At 43.5% G+C, this 24,573-nt stretch overlaps 1 non-coding gene and 2 pseudogenes across 1 annotated transcript; 1 reads left to right on the top strand and 2 right to left on the bottom strand.

The window, feature by feature from the left end:
* Nucleotides 1-1,150: 1,150 nt before the first annotated feature.
* Nucleotides 1,151-23,306, top strand: LOC122014220 (annotated as a pseudogene).
* On the bottom strand, nucleotides 20,920-23,317 carry LOC122018356 (annotated as a pseudogene).
* A 253-nt stretch (nucleotides 23,318-23,570) lies between these two features.
* Nucleotides 23,571-23,726, bottom strand: LOC122018103. The gene has a single exon (XR_006121574.1). It is a non-coding gene; the product is annotated as a 5.8S ribosomal RNA (ribosomal RNA).
* Nucleotides 23,727-24,573: the final 847 nt, after the last annotated feature.

Raw genomic sequence — 24,573 nt, 5'->3', positions numbered from 1 at the left:
CTCTTGCGTGGTTCCTCTCATGTTCTTCTGACCTCATAGATACAGAAGAAGTGGGCTTACAGGCAACCTATGGTTTTCCTTCCTATATCATCCGTCCTGCTCCTCATGAGGGTCCACATCTTCCCCCCTTAGGATGTGTCTCCATCTTCAGGGACCAAGTATTACAAGGTTTTAGATTTCCCCTTCATCCCTTTTTCTGCAATGTCAGTCGGTATTTTGATATCCCGCTTAACCAGTTTGCGCCTCAATCTTTTTCTATTCTAATGGGTTTCATTGGGGTATCAAAATTGTTGGATTTCCCCTTGTCTCCCCGTCTTTTTCATCACTTCTTCATTCCTCGTCGAGTAGATGTTGGCATTTTCAAGTTCCAGTCTCGTCCTAAGGCCATTCTGTTTAACCGCATTCCTCCTCAAGGTGAATGGTATCATAAATTTTTCTACATGCGTCTTCCTTTTCCCCCTCCGTTTCCTATCTAATGGATACATGATTTACCTCCGCTTCCTGACACCCACGATCTTCTCAACGATCCCTCTGTTGTTTCTGCTTTACCCAAATTACGAGGAGCTAAATTCAGTTTGCCACATTTAATCGAAGAGGGCTTGATGTTTCCCTTCGGGATAGGCAACATTGACACTCCTTTGGATAGTTCCTTTGGTGGGTATAATTATTTCACTTTGTTTTTGCTGATTAACATATCTCTTTGATAATGGTGTTTATCCTTTGTATTTCAGCCGATGCTATTCTTCCGGCTTTTATGTACAGAAATTCTGCTATGACTAAGTCTTTTATCAATAATCTTGGAGAGAAATGGTTGTTTGCCCGCCGATCCGATCCTAATCCCTCTACTTTGGGCTTGCTTTCCGAAGAAGAACGACGAGCAGAGGGTATCGCACTCATGGAAGAGGAAGAAGAAGAGCCTTTTGTCACCTTAGTTAAAAAGCCAAATCTCACCAAGGACTCTCCTTTTGGTGATTTATTTGGCACCTTTGTGCAAGCTCCTCTTGTTCCGGCGCCTATTTCTTTTGAGAGAGGTAAGGCACCGATAACTCCCACCAATATTATCTCCAATCCTGCTCTTCGGATGATGAGGCCCGGTCTACTTATTCCTTCTTCTTCTATTATTTCAGCTTCCCCTGCTTCTGCCTCTGAGATGGTCGTTGTCCCTCCTATGTCTTCTACATCCTTGGCATTGGCCTTGCCTCCCTTGGCTTCTAGGCCTTGGGCAAAATGGACACCCTGCCGAAGATCTTCTCCCAGTGTCAGTCCTTTAACTGTTAGTGTCCCCACAATTGCTACAACCCCTCCTACACTGCTATCTTCTATTCCATCTAGTTCCTACCCTGCTCCTCCTGCTTCTACTACCCCTTTTCCTTCTCTTGCCTCCTCTTCTTCTCCGTCTCTGGCTTCCTCTATTCCCCCTCCTTTATTTAAACTGGTTGCGGGCTTACCTTCTCAATTGGGACAACCTTCTAGTCCACCTGGATATGGCACTTTGCAACTGCAAGGTTTATTCGCCGAATCTTGGATGCAGGGTTATGAGCAATTACGAGGTCTTAGTCTCCCCCATCGAGCTGATCGTCATAGTCGTCAGGCAGTGGCTGTAAGTATTCCTAGTTATGTGTTATTAACTTTGTATCTTCATCTTTAACTTACATTATTCTCTTGTTTAGTTTCTTGCCACAAGTCTACATATCGATCAACTACTTACAGCTAAAGATCATGAGAACAATAAGTTGAAAGCTCAATTGGAAACATTAAAGGCTGCTTCGCCTTCTTCTAGTAGTGATATGGCTCAGTGGCAAGAGAAGGTGGCCTTGCAAAATCAACAATTGAGAACCTTGAAACAAGAATTGGAGGAATGTCAACAACTGTTGAAAGACAAAGAGTTTGCCAGAAAGACGTTAGAATTACAGGTGGAGAGGTTACACTCTGGTCTTCGACTAGAGATTGCTTTGAAAGAGAAAGCTCTTTCAGATGCTTCTCAAAAAAGCCTTATTTTAGAGAAAGTAGAGAAGCTCCATAATGCCTGTCTTTATGACCAAGCTCAGGACTTAACCTCTCATGATTTCATTCTCCTACAGGAACAAGAGCAGAGGAAAGCTCAAGAGGTTGAATTATCACTGCTTCAGAAGGAATTGGAGCAGCTTAAATCAGAGAAGAATACTTTGAAAGATCAGAATACTAAGCTACAAGCTGATTTTCAAAGTTATAAGGAGCAAGAGAAGAACCGGTGGGAGGAATGGCGCCAGACTTATTTGAAGTCTTCAGCCTTTGCTCGGGAATTTGTTCGTAAGGTAGTAGGTGCTCTAAACCATTCTGTATCGGGAGTTCTTCAACAATTAAGAGAGGGTGGTTATCTACCCTAAGAACCTCCCCTTTCTTTCATAAATCGTCGTAGGCTTAATGAAGAACTGCCCGAGGATTTAAAAGGCCCCTTTCCGAATGTTTAAAGAGATCATTTATAAAAGACTTGTACTATAGGAAAAACAAGTGTGATTAAAGCGGTGTAACTAAGTACTTGCAGTACATAAGAAAATTTTGATACTTACTTGCTTCTTTATCATGCTGCTTTGAGAATATCCCTTCTGAAATATTTTTGATTTCTGAGTATAAACTTTATTCAAGAATTCTTGGCTTATCTGGTGAAGTTAATCCCTGTCCCGATGAATTCTTCTGCAGACAAAATCTAGTATATTTCATAATTCCAAAAGAATGCATAATTTCAACTGATCTCGGGATAGAGAGCTGTGTAAGATTCTTGAGTTCCAAGCTGAATATATTATCCCAGGCGAATTTTAAATAAAGACTTCTAACTGGATAGGCCTCCAAATAGATAATGTATCATATGTATAGCATCCCTTTTGAATTCCAGCCTCATGTCCGCGTAATCTCGGTTGATTAGGTCTTGAAATTATAAGATCTCTTTGTGACTTGCGATGGTTTAGAAGATCCGTTCGAGTTGCTCTATAGAATTTCCCGCTCGCTTTTTGCTTCTGAAATGGTTTAGAGTCTCTGGCTCCTCCTATGAAGACCCGACCGAGTTACTTCCTAGAATTTTCCGATCGACTTTTGCTTCTGAGAAAGTTTAGAGTCTCCGGTTCCTCCTATGAAGACCCGACCGAGTTACTTCATAGAATTTCCCGATCGACTTTTGCTCTGAGATAGTTTAGAGTCTCCGGTTCCTACTATGAAAACCCGACCGAGTTACTTCATAGAATTTCCCGATCGACTTTGGCTTCTGAGATAGTTTAGAGTCTCCGGTTCCTCCTATGAAGACCCGACCGAGTTACTTCATAGAATTTCCCGATCGACTTTGGCTTCTGAGATAGTTTAGAGTCTCCGGTTCCTCCTATGAAGACCCGACCAAGTTACTTCATAGAATTTCCCGATCGACTTTGGCTTCTGAGATAGTTTAGAGTCTCCGGTTCCTCCTATGAAGACCCGATCGAGTTACTTCATAGAATTTCCCGATCGACTTTTGCTTCTGAGATAGTTTAGAGTCTCCGGTTCCTCCTATGAAAATCCGACCGAGTTACTTCATAGAATTTCCCGATCGACTTTTGCTCTGAGATAGTTTAGCGTCTCCGGTTCCTCCTATGAAGACCCGACCGAGTTACTTCATAGAATTTCCCGATCGACTTTGGCTTCTGAGATAGTTTAGAGTCTCTGGTTCCTCCTATGAAGACCCGACTGAGTTACTTCATAGAATTTCCCGATCGACTTTTGCTTCTGAGATAGTTTAGAGTCTCTGGTTCCTCCTATAAAGACCCGACCGAGCTACTTCATAGAATTTCCCGATCGACTTTTGCTTCTGAGATAGTTTAGAGTCTCCGGTTCCTCCTATGAAGACCCGACCGAGTTACTTCATAGAATTTCCCGATCGACTTTTGCTTCTGAGATAGTTTAGAGTCTCCGGTTCCTCCTATGAAAACCCGACCGAGTTACTTCATAGAATTTCTCGATCGACTTTGGCTTCTGAGATAGTTTAGAGTCTCCGGTTCCTCCTATGAAGACCCGACCGGGTTACTTCATAGAATTTCCCGATCGACTTTGGCTTCTGAGATAGTTTAGAGTCTCCGGTTCCTCCTATGAAGACCCGACCGAGTTACTTCATATAATTTCTCGATCGACTTTTGCTTCTGAGATAGTTTAGAGTCTCCGGTTCCTCCTATAAAGATCCGACTTAGTTACTTCATAGAATTTCCCGATCGACTTTGGTTTCTGAGATAGTTTAGAGTCTCTGGTTCCTCCTATGAAGACCCGACCGAGTTACTTCATAGAATTTCCCGATCGACTTTTGCTTTGTTGATATTCATCAATCTGTATGAACCATACTTATTTCCAGTGATGATATTTGCCTTGCCTGGTTTTTATTTAAAGAAATAGGATACATAAACTGTAGGTATACTTGTCCTCAGTTCACCAGGGGCTTCAAATAATTGTGAACACATTCTTAAATAGTAAGATCTAGTCAGGTTCGATAAGGCTGTAAATGATTAGCGCTCCAGGGGAGCTCCAAAATTCTTCCTTCAGCATCTCGAAGATAATATGAACCTGATGCGAGCTTTTCTACCACTTTGTAAGGTCCTCCCTATTGCGGTGCCAGCTTACTGACATCTCCAACAGGTTTAATTCGTTTTCATACCAAATCCCCTACTTGAAAAAATCTGGGTATCACTCTCTTGTTATAGTTTTGCCTCATCCGTTGTCGATATGATACAAGACGAGTAGCAGCTTTATCTCTTATTTCCTCTATCAAATCTAGCTCCATAATGTTGGGTTCTTCGGGCCGCGAAAACCACTTTTTCGCGTCGCGGAAACCCCGAGTCACCCAAAGCCATGGATCTCGTGCAAAGATTCGTAAACAAAATTTCGAAAAACCTTTTTCTTGTACGAGTTTGTAAAAACTTTAGATCTACACTAAAGTTAAGACCATTACCCTTGTAGCGAAGCCCTTCGCGTTCCCGCTTGTCCAAGATGTCGCCGGATCTCTAGTTGTCAAAGTAGACAACCTCTATATGTATCCACACGGACACAAGTAGAAGGAGATGACCAAAACACAAGGTGTGCTAGCATCAATGGAGTGTTCGGCCAAGGAATGGGAGAGGGAGAGGGAGAGGAAGAGTTTCAAGAGGAGGAAGAAGAAGATACTCAACTTGAATGGAAAAATGAATTCACCATTCAAACCAAAGTGGTCGGCCACTCTACATTGTGTAACTCCCCATTAAATGCAATTAATGTGAAGTTATTATGAAAATGGCTTTGTAACTTCCATGAGGTGGCACCCATGATGATGTGGAACATCATTATTGGTCCACCTAATGCCAACTCACCAATGAGGTGGCAAAAGGTCAAGTCAAAATTGACCTTTGGTCTTCCTTCTCAAGTCAAGTCAAACTTGAACCAATCTCTACCATGGTTGATCTAATCTAACCATTTGTTTCGAGCCAACTTAATATAATGAATCTAATTCATTAAATTAAATTGATTCAATGAGTCAAAATCTAAATTAGACTCATTGAACACATGAATCAACTTGAGTCGAACTCAAGTTAGCCCAATTAGGATTACTCTTAATCCAATTTGATTCATCAAATGAATCTAATCCTCTTGGTTCATCATATGAACCTAATCTCCATCTAATTGTCCTAAGTGTGTGACCCTATAGGTTCTTGTAACGTTGGCAATGCCCTAAACTCATTTAGGAGCATAAGTAATGAGCGGTATCTAGCAACACATCATTACTACCCAAGTTACAAGAATGTCGAGATCCGACATCACCTTGTGACTACTAATTGTGACTCCTCACAATATGTGACATTGTCCTTCTATCCCAGACATCTAGATTGATCAATATGAGGCATAGACCGTGTCATCCTCTAATCAATCTAAATCTTGAACTCCAAGTAGACTCACTCGATCAAATGAGCTCAACATCTAATGTTGACTCATTTGGGCATGGCCATGCACTTAGTGGTCTCACTCTATCAAGAATAGCGATGTCGCTCCCGTCATATGGGAGGGATAGATCCCATCTACATCACTCACATCCCTCTGCATAATTCGTTACATACCCAGTAATCGCCTTTATAGTCCACCCAGTTACGGGTGACGTTTGACGAAACTAAAGTACATAACTCCTTATGTAGGGATCCATGGTGACTTCAGGTCCAAGGACTAATAGTCATACTAATAGCCACATGAGAAAGTATATGACACTCATATAACGATCCATGATACTTTCTCATGGCGGGTCATTCAGTATACATTCTCTAATGTATACCCATGTGTCAACTTGATATCTCCATATCCATGACTTGTGAGATCAAGTCATCGAGCTAATATACATGCTAGTCTTATTGCATTAACATTGTCCCTGAATGTTAATACTCGAATAGGAATAATTTAGAGTAGTGTTCCCTATATCATCTCACTATCGATTCAACTAATCGATTGATATAGGTATGAACCTTCTACTCAAGGACGCTATTATACTTAGTCTATTTGACACTAATACAAGTAAGTATAATAACCAAAATCAAATGCCTTTATTAATATACAAGAATATGATACAATGAGTCCATACAATCATCAAATGATTGGCTCTAGGGCTCTAACTAACAATCTCCCACTAGCACTAGTGCCAATCAGTATAGGCTCTAAGGCCTAATGACCTAGTGTGACCATCATGCTTCCTCTATGCCAAAGCCTTGGTCAAGGGATCTGCGATGTTAGTCTCTATAGGTACTCTGCAAATCTTCACATCTCCTCTATCGATAATCTCTCGAATGAGATGGAAGCGCCGTAGTATGTGCTTGGTCCGCTGGTGTGAGCGAGGTTCCTTCGCCTGTGCTATAGCTCCATTGTTGTCACAATAGAGCTCAACTGGATCAGCGATGCTAGGAACCACCCCAAGTTCAGTGATGAACTTGCGGATCCAAACTGCCTCCTTTGCTGCCTCTGATGCAGCAATATACTCGGCCTCTGTTGTAGAATCAGCTACTGTGTCCTGCTTCGAACTCTTCCAGCTCACAGCACCACCATTTAAGCAAAACACGAACCCTGATTGCGATCGGTAATCATCCTGATCGGTCTGAAAGCTGGCATCACTGTAACCCTTTACAGTTAGCTCAGCATTGCCTCCATATATCAAGAAATATTCTTTAGTCCTTCGTAAATACTTAAGAATATTCTTGACCGCTATCCAGTGACTTTCACCTGGATCTGACTGGTATCTGCTCGTCAAGCTCAAAGCATACGAGACATCAGGTCGAGTATATAGCATGGCGTACATGATCGATCCTATGGCTGAGGCATAAGGGATCCGATCCATGCGATCTCTCTCCTCTCTAGAAGAGGGACCTTGAGTCTTCGAAAGACCCACGCCATGTGACATCGACAGAAATCTCTTCTTGGAATTCTGCATGGCAAACCGAAGGAGTACCTTGTCAATGTATGTACTCTGACTTAGGCCAAGCAATTTCTTAGATCTATCTCTATACATCTGTATCCCTAGAATGCGGGATGTCTCACCTAAGTCCTTCATTGAGAAGCAACTCCTTAGCCAGGTCTTGACAGACTTAAGCATAGGGATGTCCTTCCCAATGAGTAGTATGTCATCCACATACAATATGAGGAAGACAACTATGTCCCCTACAACCTTCTTGTAGATACAAGGCTCATCTTCGTTCTTGATGAAACCAAACTGTTTGATCGCATCATCGAATCGAAGATTCCAGCTCCGAGAAGCTTGCTTTAGTCCATAAATGGACCTATGCAGCTTGCATACTCTACTAGTATGCTATGGATCTACAAAACCCTCAGGTTGTGTCATGTACACATCCTCGAATAGGTTTCCATTCAGAAACGCGGTTTTGACATCCATCTTCCATATCTCATAGTCATGGTAGGCTGCAATAGCAAGCATGATCCGAATGGACTTAAACATCGCCACTGGAGAAAAGGTTTCATCATAGTCAATACCATGAATCTGCTTGAAACCTTTAGCTACCAAGCGACCCTTATAGATAAGTCCATCTATGTCAGTCTTTCTCTTAAAGACCCACTTGCAATCAATGGGTTTTACCCCTTCAGGTGGATCAACCAAAGTCCATACTTGGTTGGTGTACATGGATTCCATCTCGGATCTCATGGCTTCTAGCCATTTCTCAGAATCTGGTCTCATCACAGCTTCTTGATAGGTGGTAGGCTCATCCTCTATGAGCACAATGTCATCATGGTCAGACAAGAGAAAAGAGTATCTCTCAGGCTGACGACGTACCCTATCAGACCTGCGAAGAGGTATGTCTACTTGAACCGGTTGTTGTTCCTCAACTCCTTGTGGAACAACATCATCCACAACACTTTGTGGTTCCAGTTCAATTTCCATCATGGCATTAGTGCTATTGTTCGCATCTTGAACTTCTTCAAGATCGAACGCGCTCCCACTAGTATTTCTAGAAACAAAGTCCCTTTCTAGAAAGACCTCAGTCTTTGCCACAACTATCTTGTGCTGACTGGGAATGTAGAAGTAATATCCCTTAGTTTCCTTGGGATATCCGATGAAATAGCACTTGTCGGATTTGGGTCCTAATTTGTCTGAGACTTGACGTCGTACGTAAGCCTCACAGCCCCAAATCCTCATGAAAGACACAGGCATCTCTCGATCCATATCATATATGGTGTCTTTATCACGACCTTTGATGGAACTCGGTTGAGTATAAAAGCCGTGTCTAGAGCATATCCCCATAGATATGTCGGAAGATCATGTGACTCATCATAGATCGTACCATATCTAATAAGTACGATTTCTCCTTTCGAATACACCATTCCATTGTGTTCCAGGAGGAGTGAGTTGGGATAGAATCCCACACTCGGCTAGGTAGTCACGAAACTCATGGCTAAGGTATTCTCCACCTCGATCGATCGAGTATCTTAATACTCTTGCCAGGCTGTTCAGTACTTCATTCTTGAATTCTTTGAACTTTTCAAAGGATTCGCACTTATGTGTCATTAAGTACACGTAACCATATCTACTAAAATCATCGATAAATGTGATGAAGTATCTATAACCGCCTCTAACAACATTGAAAGGGCCACATACATCACTATGTATGAGTCCTAACAAATCGATTGCTCTCTCGCTATGCCCACTAAAGGGGTCTTGGTCATCTTGCCTCGGGCATGACTCGCATATCTCATATGATTCTAAATCAAATGAGTCCAAAACCATCCTTATGGAGTGGGATAGCGCTTGTCATTTATATGACCTAAGCGGCAATGCGGTAGGTTTGGTTCATGTCATTTGACTTGAACCTCTTGGTACTAATGTTATAGATAGGGCTTTCAAGGTCTAGAATATAGAGTCATTTATTAGTGGTGCACTACAATAGAACATATCTTTTAAATAAGCAGAACAACATTTGTCTTTTATTATAAAGAGTATCCTTTCTTGTCTAAACAAGCTGAAACTATGTTCTTAGTAAGAGCGCACATAACAACAATCATCTAAATCTAGTACAAGCCCAAAGGGCAGAGATAGATAAGTTCCACAGCAGCAAACCGTGCTCCATTGCCTACTCGTAGGTCCACCTCGCCCTTTGCTAATGCTCTGCTATTTCTCACCTGCACATCAGTACAAATGTGAGAAGCACATCCAAGATTATCTAATACCCATGATGTAGAAATAGATAGATTGACTTCTATAACATATATACAAGTGGAAGTCTCACGCTTCTTCTTAAGATCCTCCAAGTATACCTTGCGGTTCCTCTTCCAGTGCCCGGCCGCAGTGGAAGCGGTAGCATCCTTGGCGACCCATCCTTTGAGCTTAAGTGCCTTGCCTTTGCCCTTGGTATGAGACTTTCCCTTACCTTTGGGCTTGCCCTTGCCCTTGTGTACGGACCATCGAATGGGCTTAACCTTCTTAAGGTTAATCTCGGAATTCATAACATACTAAGTAGCTCGGGCGTTGGCTTGTCAATCTCGTTCATGTTATAGTTGAGAACGAATTGACTATAGCTATCCGGCAAGGCTGCAAGATCAAGTCGGTGGCCAGCTCTTGGCCAAGTGGGAACCCCATCTTTGTAGGTTCTCTATGTACCCAATCATCTTAAGTACATAAGGACCTACAGGAGCCCCGTCTGACATAGTGCCTTAGAGATCTCAAATCTCTCATGCCTCGCTTGTCCCTGATATAGTTGGCAAAGATGCTCAACCATATCGTAAGCGCCCATCAACTCGTGTTGCTTCTGAAGCTCAGAGTTCATGGTCGCGAGCATTAGACAGGATACATCTAATGCGTTGTCTTGATGTGTCTTGTAAGCATCTTTGTCTGTTCGCGGGGCATTGGCAGGAGGAGCCTCCGGAATGGGCTGCTCCAGAACATACAGTTTACGTTCCTGGGTGAGAACTATTCTCAAGTTCCTGTACCCATCCAGGAAATTCGCTCCGTTGAGCTTGTCCTTCTCAAGGACAGATCGCAGGGAGAAGGAATTCGTGTTCGACGTCATGGTTATCTACAACAGAAAATTTGCAGAAATAAATATCATATTCTTTTAAAATCATTTAATTAGGCCTTTAATTAAATGATGCTCCCACTGAATTCTATAATTCTTGTGGGACAAGATCCACATCATACTAACCCTTGAGTTAGCTTTGGCTAATACGCCCAAGGCTTAGTATGATCGGTAGGTAACGATTACCAATTACATCTCTATGCAACTCTTGTTTATAAAATCAATATCCGCATTTATATTAAAACTCGAGTTAGCTTTGGCTAATACGCCCGAGAGTTAATATAGATGTGATTTTGACCTATCTTTTCCAACCGTTGGAGGAATGCCTATAGTTGACTCGATCCAACCGAGTAACTAGGAATACTCAATCTAATTGAGTTTGTATTCACCCATGCGTTGATAGGCAGGACCAAGATTGTCCCTCCGTACCCTACCAAGATAATATGTATTGCTCTGCTTTGGCAGATTCAACAATACATGTGATCGAGGTAGTGATAGGTATCACGGCACGGTTAGGCATTAGAGTTGAGTCGATTGAGATCTAATCTAATCGAAAGGGATGCATCTTTTGCACGACTTAGATCTAATCTAATCGCAAGGGTGCATCATGTGCACGACTTAGATCTAATCTAATCGTAAGGCACTAATTAATTAACTACTTATTAAATATGCATCACATACACAAGTAATTAATTAATTTATTTGTGATTTAGTCATGGCCCTACTACGATCTTCTCAAGCCAATGAGAAGATCGATTGGACAACCTAGGGTCAACAGCTTCTCCAAGCTCCTCCCTTTGACCACCTTGTGTTGCTCGTGCCCGCCTCGGAACTCCGTCTCGTGTGGACCCTCCACCGCTCCAATTTGTACATTACAATTTGAAACTCGAGTTACATTCGAGTCTAAATCTAATTTACAACAAGAAAATAAGAGAAGGCACGAAGCGCAGGTCGCGAATATAATACAACACTCGCAAACACATAACGGCACGCAGGCCGTATTATGAATTACAACACAAATCCAATCTTATTGGGTATTTTGGGCCATGACTATCACAAATTAATATATAATTCAAAATTATATATTTTTTATAATTTTTCTGTAATTTTAAAAATAATTTTTTACAATTTTTATAAGTAAAATTTTCCGGCGGTCCCGTTTAGCTGTTTCGGGCGCAATCGCAGAACGGATCCCCTTGCGGGGCCCAGGAGCAGCGCCCCTACCCACGATCTAACCATCGCGAGGGTTCCTTTGCGATCCAACAGCGCCTAAACCCGCTGTCCCAAAACGATTTGGGTCGAGACATTGCCGTTTTGGAAAAATCTTCCCGGCGGGTTCGTTTTTAGCGATTTCGGGTGCAATCATGGAGCAAATTCCCTTGCGGGGTTAGGGGAAATGCCCCTACCCACGATCTAACCATCGTGAGTTGCTCCTTTGCGATCTAATGGCACCCGACCCCGCTGTCCCAAACGGATTTGGGGTAAAACGAAGTCGTTTAAAAGAAAACTTTCCGGTAGCCGAAGCCTACAAGTGCCGAGACACTTGTGCTTCGCTTCTACGGAAAAATTACTCATAAAAACTCTAAAAACTCAATTTTTACAGAAAATCACAGAAGGTATATTTTTCATAAAAATACAAACGAACTCGTACAAGTCTTTGCACGTGGCTCTGATACCACTGTTGGGTTCTTCGGGCCGCGAAAACCGCTTTTTCGCGTCGCGGAAACCCCGAGTCACCCAAAGCCATGGATCTCGTGCAAAGATTCGTAAACAAAATTTCGAAAAACCTTTTTCTTGTACGAGTTTGTAAAAACTTTAGATCTACACTAAAGTTAAGATCATTACCCTTGTAGCGAAGCCCTTCGCGTTCCCGCTTGTCCAAGATGTCGCCGGATCTCTAGTTGTCAAAGTAGACAACCTCTATATGTATCCACACGGACACAAGTAGAAGGAGATGACCAAAACACAAGGTGTGCTAGCACCAATGGAGTGTTCGGCCAAGGAATGGGAGAGGGAGAGGAAGAGCTTCAAGAGGAGGAAGAAGAAGATACTCAACTTGAATGGAAAAATGAATTCGCCATTCAAACCAAAGTGGTCGGCCACTCTACATTGTGTAACTCCCCATTAAATGCAATTAATGTGAAGTTATTATGAAAATGACTTTGTAACTTCCATGAGGTGGCACCCATGATGATGTGGAACATCATTATTGGTCCACCTAATGTCAACTCACCAATGAGGTGGCAAAAGGTCAAGTCAAAATTGACCTTTGGTCTTCCTTCTCAAGTCAAGTCAAACTTGAACCAATCTCTACCATGGTTGATCTAATCTAACCATTTGTTTCGAGCCAACTTAATATAATGAATCTAATTCATTAAATTAAATTGATTCAATGAGTCAAAATCTAAATTAGACTCATTGAACACATGAATCAACTTGAGTCGAACTCAAGTTAGCCCAATTAGGATTACTCTTAATCCAATTTGATTCATCAAATGAATCTAATCCTCTTGGTTCATCATATGAACCTAATCTCCATCTAATTGTCCTAAGTGTGTGACCTATAGGTTCTTGTAACGTTGGCAATGCCCTAAACTCATTTAGGAGCATAAGTAATGAGCGGTATCTAGCAACACATCATTACTACCCAAGTTACAAGAATGTCGAGATCCGACATCACCTTGTGACTACTAATTGTGACTCCTCACAATATGTGACATTGTCCTTCTATCCTAGACATCTAGATTGATCAATATGAGGCATAGACCTTGTCATCCTCTAATCAATCTAAATCTTGAACTCCAAGTAGACTCACTCGATCAAATGAGCTCAACATCTAATGTTGACTCATTTGGGCATGGCCATGCACTTAGTGGTCTCACTCTATCAAGAATAGCGATGTCGCTCCCGTCATATGGGAGGGATAGATCCCATCTACATCACTCATATCCCTCTGCATAATTCGTTACATACCCAGTAATCGCCTTTATAGTCCACCCAGTTACGGGTGACGTTTGACGAAACTAAAGTACATAACTCCTTATGTAGGGATCCATGGTGACTTTAGGTCCAAGGACTAATAGTCATACTAATAGCCACATGAGAAAGTATATGACACTCATATAACGATCCATGATACTTTCTCATGGCGGGTCATTCAGTATACATTCTCTAATGTATACCCATGTGTCAACTTGATATCTCCATATCCATGACTTGTGAGATCATGTCATCGAGCTGACCTACATGCTAGTCTTATTGCATTAACATTGTCCCTGAATGTTAATACTCGACTAGGAATGATTTAGAGTAGTGTTCCCTATATCATCTCACTATCGATTCAACTAATCGATTGATATAGGTATGAACCTTCTACTCACGGACGCTATTATACTTAGTCTATTTGACACTAATACAAGTAAGTATAATAACCAAAATCAAATGCCTTTATTAATATACAAGAATATGATACAATGAGTTCATACAATCATCAAATGATTGGCTCTAGGGCTCTAACTAACACATAAGTCATCGACCTTCATTGTCCTCATCATATAATCGTCGTCTATCAGACTCTACCCCCACTTCGATGGGAATTATTGCTTCTCCTCCATAAACTAATTGAAAAGGCGTAATTCCTATAGCTTCCCTGGGTGTAGTACGATAAGCCCACAGAACACTAGGTAATTCATCTACCCAGCTACCTCCAACATGATCCAATTTAGTTTTTAGACCTCTAATAATCTCCCTATTAGTTACTTCTGCTTGGCCATTGCTTTGTGGGTAAGCTACAGAAGTGAAGGCCTGAATAATGTCGTAACTGTTGCACCAATCTAAAATCCTATCCCCTTGAAATTGCCTTCCATTATTAGAGACCAATTTATGAGGAATGCCAAATCTGCAGATTATATTTTTCCATAAAAACTTAATAACTGCATCTTCAGTAATTCGAGCAAGTGGTTCTGCCTCCACCCATTTAGAAAAATAATCCACTGCTACCAATAAGAATTTTCTCTACGCAACTGCCATAGGAAACGGTCCTACTATGTCCATGCCCCACTGATCAAAGGGGCATGCAACTATAGAGGTTCTCAATAACTGTGTAGGATGATGTGAGATATTTTGATGTTTTTGATAAGAAACACAAGTTCTCACCAGCTTGTTAGCATCTTCATGTAAAGTGGGCCAAAAATATCCTGCTAACAGAATTTTACGGGCCAAAGATCTTCCCTCTATATGACTACCACACGAACCTTGATGAACTTCTCGTAAAATAAACTGTATATCTTCTGTGCCAACACATTTAAGCAAAGGTCTGGAAAAAGCCCTTTTATATAACTGTTCTCCCACCATAGTGTATTGAACGACCCTCTTCTTAAATACTCTTGCCTGTTCTACATCAATGGGAAGAATACCTTGCTGCAAGTATAATATGATCTGAGCCCTCCAATCGCTCTGAATCTCTGCTTCAGCGTGTCTTTCAATATAAGATACTAACAGAGTTTGTTCCACGGGCCTATCTAAACTCCATGGTACTATAGCAGAAGCTAATTTAGCCAATTCATCTGCTACTTGATTTTCAGATCTAGGAACCTTTTGTATATTTACTTCTTGAAACTGGGATTTCAACTTATCAAACGCTTCAGCATATAACTTAAGTCTATCATTATTGATTTCAAAATTACCTGATAGTTGTTGAGCTGCTAATTGAGAATCGGAATAGATAAGGACTCGAGCTGCCCCTATATGCCGAGCAGCTTGCAGGCCGGCTATTAAGGCTTCATATTCTGCTTCATTGTTGGTAGCTCTATAATTCAACCTGATAGAGAGTTGCAGTCTGTCTTCCCTTGGTGATATAAGAAGAACACCAATTTCGCTACCTTGTCTAGTTGAAGAACCATCCACATAAACCTTCCAGGTGTTTTCTTCCTCGGGACCTTGAACTTCTATGATGAAGTCTGCTAGAGCTTGTGCCTTGATGGCCGAGCAAGGTTGATATTGGATGTCATATTCTCCAAGTTCAGTTGTCCATTTAATCAGTCGTCCCGATGCCTCTGGGTTGAGTAACACTCGCCCAAGAGTGCTGTTAGTTAATACAATAATCTCATGTGCCTAGAAATATGGGCTCAATCTCCGAGCAGTCAATGCTAGAGCATAAGCTAATTTTTCTAGGGTAGTGTATCTACACTCAGCTCCTTTTAATAAATGGCTAGAAAAATATACAGGTTGTTGCTCCTTTCCCTCTTGTCTAACTAGCACAGAGCCTACGGCGTTTTCATTGGCCGACAAGTATACCCACAGAGTTTCTCCCACTATAGGTTTAGCCAACACAGGGAGAGTAGCCAAATAATCTTTCAATTCTTGGAAAGCTTTATCACACTCCTCATTCCATTGAAACTTATTAGCCTTTCTGAGTATTTTAAAGAAGTGAAAACTGCGATCAGCCGATCTAGAAATAAATCTAGACAAGGCTGTGATTCGGCCTGTCAATCTTTGAGCTTCCCTCATGTTGCGTGGTGGCTCCATGTTCTGCAATACCTTGACCTTGCTCGGGTTGGCCTCTATCCCCCGTTCGGACACCATATATCCCAGGAATTTTCCTCCCTTCGCGCCAAATAAGCATTTGCTTGGATTTAACTTGAGCCCATATTGTCTTAAAGTCTCGCAAGTTTCCTCTATATCCCTGCATAGATCAGCAGCTTGAAGAGACTTAATTAAGATATCATCAACATATACTTCCATATTTCTACCAATCTGCTTTTGAAAAACCTTGTTCATAAGCCTTTGATAAGTTGCTCCTGCATTTTTTAGTCCGAAAGGCATAACATTATAGCAATAAGTACCTTCAGATATTATAAAACTGACCTTTTCCTGATCTTCTCTGGCCAAAGGAACTTGGTGATAACCTTGATAAGCATCCAGCATAGAGATATACTCGCATCCGGCGGTGGAATCAACAAGTTGATCAATCCTGGGTAACGAATAATAGTCCTTCAGGCAAGCTTTGTTGAGATCCCGAAAGTCAATGTAGACTCGCCATTTATTTCCTGGTTTAGAGACTAACACCACATTAGCCAACCAGCTTGGGAACTGTACCTCCCTAATGTATCCTGCCTCCGTAAGTTTGGTTATTTCTTCTTTGATGATTTGATTTTGTTCCGTGCTAAAACTTCTTTTTCTTTGCATGACCGGGCGAGCATCTGGGAAGACATGCAAGGAATGTTCCATGACGGTAGGAGAAACGCCCGAGACTTCTTTGGGAGTCCATGCAAATACATCATTATTATCCTTCAAACACTGTACTAATGCAGCCTTCAGAGTAGGCTCAAGATCGGCCGCGATATATGTAATAGCTTCAGATCGACCGGCCTGGATCTGAATTTCTTCCTTCTCTTCATAAACCAGGGCGGGTTGTTTTTCCCTAATGGCGTTAACCTCCATCCTTTGAATCCTTCGAGCGGTGTTAGCTTCAGCTCGAATTATCTCTACGTAACATTTTCGGGTTGTCTTCTGATCACCCCATACTTCTCCAACTTGATCATCCACAGGAAATTTGATCTTCTGACAAAAAGTAGAAACGACCGCCCTAAACTCGTTTAAGGCAGGTCGACCCAATATCACATTGTAAGAGGATGGAGCGTTTACCACCATAAAATAAGATCTCCTAGTTCTCATCAGAGGCTCTTCTCCTAGTGAAATGACCAACTTTATTTGACCTAAAGGTTGTACTTCATTGCCCGTGAATCCATATAGAGGCGTAACGATTTGTTGAAGTTCACTTTGATCAATTTGTAGTTGATCGAAAGCCTTCTTGAATATAATATTGATGGAACTACCCGTGTCTATGAAGGTACGAGCAATGGCATAGTTGGCTATCACAGCTTTGATGATCAGAGCGTCATAATGAGGTATTTCTACCCCCTCAAGATCTCTGGGCCCGAAACTTATTTCAGGGTCGGCTGCTCGTTCCATGCTGCACCCTACTGAATGAATCTCCAATCTTCGGGCATGTGCTTTTCTGGCTCTATTAGAATCCCCATCAGTGGGTCCGCCCGCAATCATATTGATATTGCCTCGAGCAGCATTGTTTCTGTTTTCTTCCTGTCGAGTCATCACAACTTCAGAAGGTGCTTTTTCTGCTACTTGACTAGTACCGGCCGGGACTGGTATTGCCTCCTGCCGAATCTCGACCGGACAATATTCCAATTTGGGTGGACTTTGCTGCCTGGGGTATTGTTGTCGATAGTAGTTCTACCTCTGATATCGCTCTCTATTGACCCGTCTATTTCTTAAAACAAAACAGTCTTCAGCATGATGACTGCTAGTCTTATGATAGGTGCACCACCTCCTTGGTACCTCCGGCTGTATCTCCACATGTTGTACAGCTTGTGGACGGTACTCGGGTTGTCGATGAGGTGGATGAGTTATTCTAGGACCTCTTGGTGGAGGCACAAGGGCTGGAGCTTTCTCTTTAATTTGGGGGGGAGAAGAGGTGACACCCTCCTTTCTACGAGCAGCTTGAGCTTCTTCTACATTAATGAACTCAGTGGCCCGCTCAATCAAGGAATCAAAATTAACAGGAGGATTTCTTACCAAATCTTTAAAGAAATCATTATCATTCAAACCTTGAGAGAAAGCGCTTACTAATATTTCAGTAGTAGCATTAGGCACATCAATAGCTACCTGATTGAACCTTTTGATGTACGCTCAGATAGATTCTTTAGACGCCTACTTGATTGAAAACAAACTCCAAGGAGTTTTATGATACCTCTTATTGCTAGAGAAATGGTGTAGAAAGACTTTCTTGAAATCCTTGAATCTTCGAATAGATTTTTTTGGTAATCTCTTAAACCAGCGCTGTGCAGCTCCTCCGAGGGTAGTAAGAAACATCTGACACTTCACTCCATCAGAGAATTATTGTAATAATGCTACGTTCTCGAATTTCAACAGATGATCTTCTGAATCTGTTATTCCAGTATATTCCCCGATCTGTAAATTTTGATACCGCTTAGGAAGCGGATCATCCAGTACACTTTGAGAGAATGGGGAGATGACCTTCTCAGGTGAGCTATTACTGGTTATCATTTTGATCTTACGTTTTTCTTTATCGGGTGCTTCACCAGAGGATTCTTGGAATATAGGCCTTCTTCCTCCCTGCTCCATAGGAGTGCGAAGGAAAGCTCGGGGACGCCTCGTCGGAGAAACAGCAGTTGGAGGAAAATACGCGTGCTCCTCTTCTTCTAGTTCCTTTCCTTTCCGATGCTCAGTAGTCGATATTGCCGGATTATGAGCTGTCGGCAGAGTAGCTCCAGTATGAGCTTGAAGTTGTTGTTGTTGCTTCTGCAAGGCTTTCTGGACATGGGAGTTGATGAGAAAATCCAAATCCTCCCGACTAATAGTAAGTAGGTTTGATTTTCCGGCCTCTTCCATCATGTAGTCTCAGATTCAGGCGAATTTCCCACAGACGGCGCCAAATTTGATCCTGTCTGAGAAGCTGGACACGATGGAGGCCCGGAAGAGGGAAACCCACCGCGCTGATGAAGAATAAAGTCTGCCGAATACCAATCCGAGAAACCCAAAGCGGATCGGGAAAAAGTAGAGTCACCGGAGGCTTTCCTCATATGAAGACCTAATAACGAAAAAGAAAACCAAATCTGAAGAGAGGAAACCCAAGTCCGAAGCTTCCAAGACCTCCTGCGCACAAGAAACCAACCAACACTATCGTCAGTGACCTAAAACCGGGGTGGGAATCCCTGGCTAGGCCCTCCGACGCTCAAGTTAGTGATCTCTTTCAGTATGGATGAAGGAAGAAGAAGATGAACAGTAGCTCAGAAAATTAGGGTTATGAGTGTGCACGATGATGTGAACTTGTCCCCTTACCTTGCCAACGGAGAGGATTCCCCTTTTTATACCACTTCATATAACCTCCGTAGTCATGAAGTGGACCCCGGTTTGTTAGAGTTCGTTATGAGATGACGTCAGCTACGTACTTGTGGTAGATGATTTTTAAGGAATCTTTTTCGTACCCCAGATGTACCTTCTTTGTCGTTTAGTACCTGCAACATAATATAAAAATGCATTTCCCACCAAAGCAATATATATTTTTTGTCATATAGTTACACACTGTGGATATCTTACCCCTCTTGCTGTAATTAATTCCATACACCAATATTCCTTATATTGATCGGAATCATTATATTCTATCAAATGTATTTCCCCATCATAGGTCAATTGACCGGTCTTATCTCCTCTTGGAAGGCATGTCGCAGCAGACATTAGACTAGCTTACCCGGGAGATATGTCCCGATCGATATTAAACCTAACTTTGCCCAGGAGGTATGTTTCGGTCGATATTAGACTAGCTTACCCGGGAGATATGTCCCGATCGATATTATACCTAACTTTCCCAGGGAGGTATGTCCCGGTCGATATTATACCTAACTTTGTCCAGGAGGTATGTCCCGGTCGATATTAGACTAGCTTACCCGGGAGGTATGTCCCGATCGATATTATACCTAACTTTGCCAGGGAGGTATGTCCCGGTCGATATTATACCTAACTTTGTCCAGGAGGTATGTCCCGGTCGATATTATTTCTAATTTTTCCCAGGAAGGCATGTCCCGGTCGATATTATACCTGACTTTGCCCAGGAGGTATGTCCCGGTCGATATTAGACTAGCTTATCCGGGAGGTATGTCCCGATCGATATTATACCTAACTTTGCCGGGGAGGTATGTCCCGATCGATATTAGACTAGCTTACCCGGGAGGTATGTCCCGATCGATATTATACCTAACTTTGCCGGAGAGGTATGTCCCGGTCGATATTAGACTAGCTTACCCGGGAGGTATGTCCCGATCGATATTATACCTAACTTTGCCGAGGAGGTATGTCCTGGTCGATATTAACCTATCTTTTTTGCTTTTCTTTCTTCCTTTTCTTTCCTCATCGGGAGACCCTCAAAACCTAACCCATATCAAATACAATGTATAATGTGATTATCTTAGAACACCTCTCAAATATAACACATAATTCCAAAAGGACACACCTCTTCTTTCTTGACTGAGTTGACACCTCTGGTCGATGCTTTAATAAATGTCATGTCGAATCAAAGTTCCAAATTAGGGAAGACCCAACTCGGATGTGACTTAGTTTGAGCTCTTCTAGCAAGGCTGACTTGAGCTTGATTTGACCTAACTCAAGCTCAATTTAACATGACTTTAACTCGATTTGACTAAATTTTCATCTCAACTTGACTTTTAACTACGAAATATCATTTTATTCCCACCACATCACTCACCATGCATTCTTGCACATATTTAGAAAAAGAAGTGATTCCTCTGGTTCACGGAAGTCTCCTCCCGCTCACCTAGTCACCTTCTACATGTTCTGTTCGAGTCTGACATTCTTAAGAAACACTCAATCCTTTAATCCGGATAGTAGACAGGGACAGAGGGAATCTCGTTAATCCATTCATGCGCGTCACTAATTAGATGACGAGGCATTTAGCTACCTTAAGAGAGGCATAGTTACTCCAGCCGTTTACTCGCGCTTAGTTGAATTTCTTCACTTTGACATTCAGAGCACTGGGTAGAAATCACATTACATGAGCATCCGCAAGGACCATCGCAATGCTTTGTTTTAATTAAACAGTCGAATTCCGCTTGTCCGTACCAGTTCTGAATTAATTGTTTGACGCCCGAGGAAGGTCCCCCGGAGGAGGAGCCAATCCCGATCCGTCCCCCAGCCAGCACGCGACGACCCACTCTCGCCGCGAGAGCAGCTCGAGCAATCCACCGACAACCGACGAGTTTGGGGTCGGGACCTTCGTGCCCAACCCTCAGAGCCAATCCTTTTCCCGAAGCTACGGATCCATCTTGCCGACTTCCCTTGCCTACATTGTTCCGTGGGCCAGAGGTTGTTCACCTTGGAGACCTGATGCGGTTATGAGTACGACCGGACGTGGGCGGCATACGGTCCTCTGGATTTTCAAGGGTCTTCAGGGGCACACCGAACGTCACACGACATGCGACGCTCTTCCGACCACTCGGCCCTACCTCCGACTAAGCTGATTCTCGGGTACGCCGGTCGTTAAGCAGAAAAGATAACTCTTCTTGAGGCCCCCGACGACGTCTCCAGAAATCCAAACGTTGCCATCGACCACCACGTCCCGGCTCGAGAATTTTAACCCAATTCCATTTTGGAGCTCACGCGGAGTCGCGCTCTCCGACAGGCTTCCCCCATCCCTTAGGATCGGCTAACCCATGTGCAAGTGTCGTTCACATGGAACCTTTCCCCTCTTCGGCCTTCAAAGTTCTCATTTGAATATTTGCTATGACCACCAAGATCCGCACTGACGGTCGCTCCGTCTAGGCTCGCGCCCTGAGTTTTGCAGCACCTGCTATGCCCTCCTGCTCATCGGGGCATTGTGCTCGCCCCGATGGTCGAGTCTGGGTCGCACGCTTAAGCTCCATCCATTTTCGGGGCTACTTGATTCGGCAGGTGAGTTGTTACACACTCCTTAATGGATTTTAAATTCCAAGACCACCGTCTTGCTGTCTTAATCGACCAACACCCTTTGTGGTATCTAGGTTAGCGCACAGTTGGGCACCGTAACTTGACTTCCGGTTCATCCCGCATCGCCAGTTCTGCTTACCAAAAATGGCCCACTTGGAGCTCACGATTCCTCGAAGCAACTCAACGGAGCAGCTGCACCGTCCTACCTATTTAAAGTTTGATAATAGGTCGAGGACGTTGCGCATCCGATGCCTCAAATCATTAGCTTTACTCGATAGAACTCACCCGCTCGAGCTCTAGCTATCCTGAGGGAAACTTCGGAGGGAACCAGCTACTAGATTGTTCGATTAGTCTTTCGCCCCTATACCCAAGTCAGACGAACGATTTTCACGCCAATATCGCTTCGGGCCTCCACTAGAGTTTCCTCTAGCTTCGCTTCGCTCAGGCATAGTTCACCATCTTTCGGGTCCCGATAGGCATGCTCCAGCATGAACCTATCATAGAAGATCTAGGTCGGCCGGTGATGCACCCCCGCAGAGAGGGGCTCCCGTCAATCAACTTCCTTGTGCCATCAAAGTTTCCGAACTCACCAACTCGCACGCATGTCAAACTCCTTGGTCCGTGTTTCAAGACGGGTCGAATGGGGAGCCCACTGGCCAATGCCTTGTGCACGCGGGTGCCAACAGGTGGAACGCCAATGGCGCACACCGCATCCTCGACCACGCTGGCGATATGCCATCGACGCACGCAATGTGCCCGGGCATGGACCGCCCGCGTAGCCTGCAACGGTCCATGTCCCAAGCCAAGCAACGGACCGGCTAGAGCCGTTCCGCATCCGATCGGAGCACTCCGTCGACCGCCACCCGCTTCCTTCGCGGCAATTTCAAGTACTCTTTGACTCTCTTTTCAAAGTCCTTTTCATCTTTCCCTCGCGGAACTTTTTCGCTATCGGTCTCTCGCCAATATTTAGTCTTGGCGATAGTGCCAATTTTTTCGCTACATTCCCAAACAACCCGACTCGACGACAGTGCCTCGTCAAGTGGCATGGTCTGAGCGAGACGGGGCTCTCACCCTCCATGACACCCCATTCCAAAGTACTTAGGTCTGATCCATCGCTGAGGACACTTCTCTAGATTACAACTCGGACGGATTCAACCGTCAAATTCTCAAGCTGGGTTGATCCTGGTTCACTCGCCGTTACTAGGGGAATCCTCGAAAGTTTCTACTCCTCCGCTTATTTATATGCTTAAATTCGATGGGTGGCCTCGCCTGACTTGGGCCACAAGTTGATGGACACGGCGACGCTTTCTTTCTTTCGCCCGGTGCCGCAATCACGCAGGGTCTCTTGAGGACTCGTCTGAAAATGATGGGGATGACATTCTGTTCCCGCTCAAGACGACCAACACCCGTCGTGCCCGACGACTATCGACTTTTACCCGCTCTTCGACCGACTGTGCCCAAGGGCACACGAGGTCAATTTCCGCGCTCGACACCAACCAAGCGACAAGGCATGGAGGAGCAGAGGCGATGATGCCATGACACCCAAGCAAGCGTGCCCTCGGCCACAAGGCCTCAGGCACAACTTGCGTTTAAAGACTCAATGGTTCACGAGATTCTGCAATTCATACCAAGTATCGCATTTCACTACGCTCTTCATCGATGCAAGAGCCGAGATATCCATTGTTGAGAGTTGTTTGATTGATTCCAAGGAATCTCTGACGCATTGGGCTCCCCTGCGCATGCCAAGACGCCCTCCGCTTTCGAGTTCATTATTCCTTAGTGTCGATCGCACTGAGCTTCGGTCAATCGCCCACCGATGTGACATGGGTGGGGCGAAGAAAGGAACACATTCACGCATTCACAACCATCTATCATTCTATATGCTCTCTCAACAATGATCCTTCCGCAGATTCACCTACGGAAACCTTGTTACGACTTCTCCTTCCTCTAAATGATAAAATTCAATGGACTTCTCAAGACGTCGCGAGTGGCGAACCACCCACGTCCTCCCGATCCTAACACTTCACCAGACCATTCAATCGGTAGGAGTGACGGGCGGCGTGTACAAAGGGCAGGGATGTAGTCAACGCGAGCTGATGACTCGTGCTTACTAGGAATTCCTTGTTGAAGACCAACAATTGCAATGATCTATCCCCATCACGATGAAATTTGTTAAGATTACCCAAGTCTATCGACCAAGGCAACAAACTCGTTGAATACTTCAGTGTAGCGCGCGTGCGGCCCAAAACATTTAAGGGCATCACAGACCTATTATTGACTCAAACTTCCGTGACCTACACGGCTATAGTTCCTCTAAGAAGCTGGCCACGAAAGGATGCATCCGCGTAGCTAGTTAGCAGGATGAGGTCTCGTTCGTTAATGGAATTAACCAGACAAATCTCTCCACCAACTAAGAACGGCCATGCACCACCACCTATAGAATCATGAAAGAGCTCCCGTAGAGGAGACCTTAAGGCACCAAGGCCAGATGGATACAGCTCCAAATTTTTTAAGCAGTCATGGGATACAGTAAAGGATG

Source organism: Zingiber officinale, chromosome 8B, assembly GCF_018446385.1.
Source record: "Zingiber officinale cultivar Zhangliang chromosome 8B, Zo_v1.1, whole genome shotgun sequence".
Lineage (NCBI taxonomy): Eukaryota > Viridiplantae > Streptophyta > Magnoliopsida > Zingiberales > Zingiberaceae > Zingiber > Zingiber officinale.
This window is presented reverse-complemented; position numbering and strand designations above follow the sequence as displayed.